This window comes from Nanorana parkeri, unplaced genomic scaffold, assembly GCF_000935625.1.
Source record: "Nanorana parkeri isolate BGI_ZX_2015 unplaced genomic scaffold, ASM93562v1 scaffold530, whole genome shotgun sequence".
NCBI lineage: Eukaryota > Metazoa > Chordata > Amphibia > Anura > Dicroglossidae > Nanorana > Nanorana parkeri.
In genome coordinates, this window is record NW_017306798.1 from 1 (window position 1) to 1,805 (window position 1,805).

The window sequence follows — 1,805 nt, forward strand, 5'->3', positions numbered from 1 at the left end:
CCTGTACATACTGCCCCCCGTCATACCCCCCACACTCCTCCTTGGCAAGGCCTTGACTCTGACCGGTGCTCTTTGCCTCACATGGAGTTCCATTTAGCGGGATCCTCCCCATGTAGTTCTCTGCACCTGACATTACCCGAAGCGGCTTCCATGATCAGTCAATGATTGGTGTCTAAGTGAGCGGACGCGGCGCTTCCTCCCGGTGTCAGTCCGCGTTTTTATTACCGCGTCTCTTGCTGTCAGAGAGTCATGTTAACATCGCTCGCGCATTAACCTGCACATCTGTAGGCGCTGCGGCGCTCGGGGGGGACAGAGAATTTGCGCGGCCGCGGCCGGTTGTCGCCTAACAGTCGTTATCCCGAGATGAAATAACAATCCCATCGCAGCGGAGGCCGCGTCCACCTGCAATTACACCGGGTGAACGGACCAGAAAATCACCGGAGAGGAGTCCATATCGATCTGTGACGGGTTACAGCACCGCAACTCACATTTCAGCCATCAATTGCCTCATCCTCCTCATGCAGTCTCAGTCCTTCTGCTGCACTTTTCTAAAGTTAATGTATAGAATCATTTCAATAGGCACATGGCGTGAGTTCCAGCTTCAGCATTTACTTTAGTCATACCTGGCATGATTATTGCACGGAGTCCGTGTGGTCTCTTTAATCTGGACCTTTCTGTAGCAAAATGAGTCTGCATGAAGACTTCTCTGGTGACGCAATCTACAACAGAATCATTTTTTAAAAGCTCTAGTGTACTTTGCCTAGGCTGAGATGATGTCATCAGTCTGCTGCAGGCAGGAGGAAGCATTCGCCAAGTCTCCCCTCCCCCCCAGTCATCAGTCTGGTGCTGGCAGGAGGAAGCATTCCTTAAGTCTCCCCTCCCCCCCAGTCATCAGTCTGGTGCTGGCAGGAGGAAGCATTCCTTAAGTCTCCCCTCCCCCCCAGTGATCAGTCTGGTGCAGGCAGGAGGAAGCATTCGCTAAGTCTCCCCTCCCCCCCAGTGATCAGTCTGGTGCTGGCAGGAGGAAGCATTCCTTAAGTCTCCCCTCCCCCCCAGTGATCAGTCTGGTGCAGGCAGGTGGAAGCATTACCTCAGTCTCGCCTCCCCCCCAGTGATCAGTCTGGTGCAGGCAGGAGGAAGCATTCCCTAAGTCTCCCCTCCCCCCAGTGATCAGTCGGCTGCAGGCAGGAGGAAGCATTCGCTAAGTCTCCCCTCCCCCCCAGTCATCAGTCTGGTGCTGGCAGGAGGAAGCATTCGCTAAGTCTCCCCTCCCCCCCAGTCATCAGTCTGGTGCTGGCAGGAGGAAGCATTCGCTAAGTCTCCCCTCCCCCCCAGTCATCAGTCTGGTGCTGGCAGGAGGAAGCATTCGCTAAGTCTCCCCTCCCCCCCAGTCATCAGTCTGGTGCTGGCAGGAGGAAGCATTCGCTAAGTCTCCCCTCCCCCCCAGTGATCAGTCTTCTGCATGCAAGAGGAAGCATTTCCTCAGTCTCCCCTGCTCCAGTGATTTAAACTGCAACATTGTACTTTGTAGCAAGCAGGGCTTCTCCTATAATGAGGCAGCCTGAGGCGATTGCCTCAGGTGGGATCTCTTCGGGTCACCACCCCACACGGCCCCCTTTTCTGGCCAGAGCGGTCCAGGTTGCTAAGAGCGCTTAGCAACGCGTATTGCTCTAGCCGGCATCCCGCCCAGCTCACTGAGATCGTTGGTTTGGCAGGAGCTGAGTGGGGCGCTCTAGCCGGCGTCACACCAAGCTCCTGGACACCAGTGATGTCTCAGTGAGCTGGGCGGGACGCCGGAGAGGTGA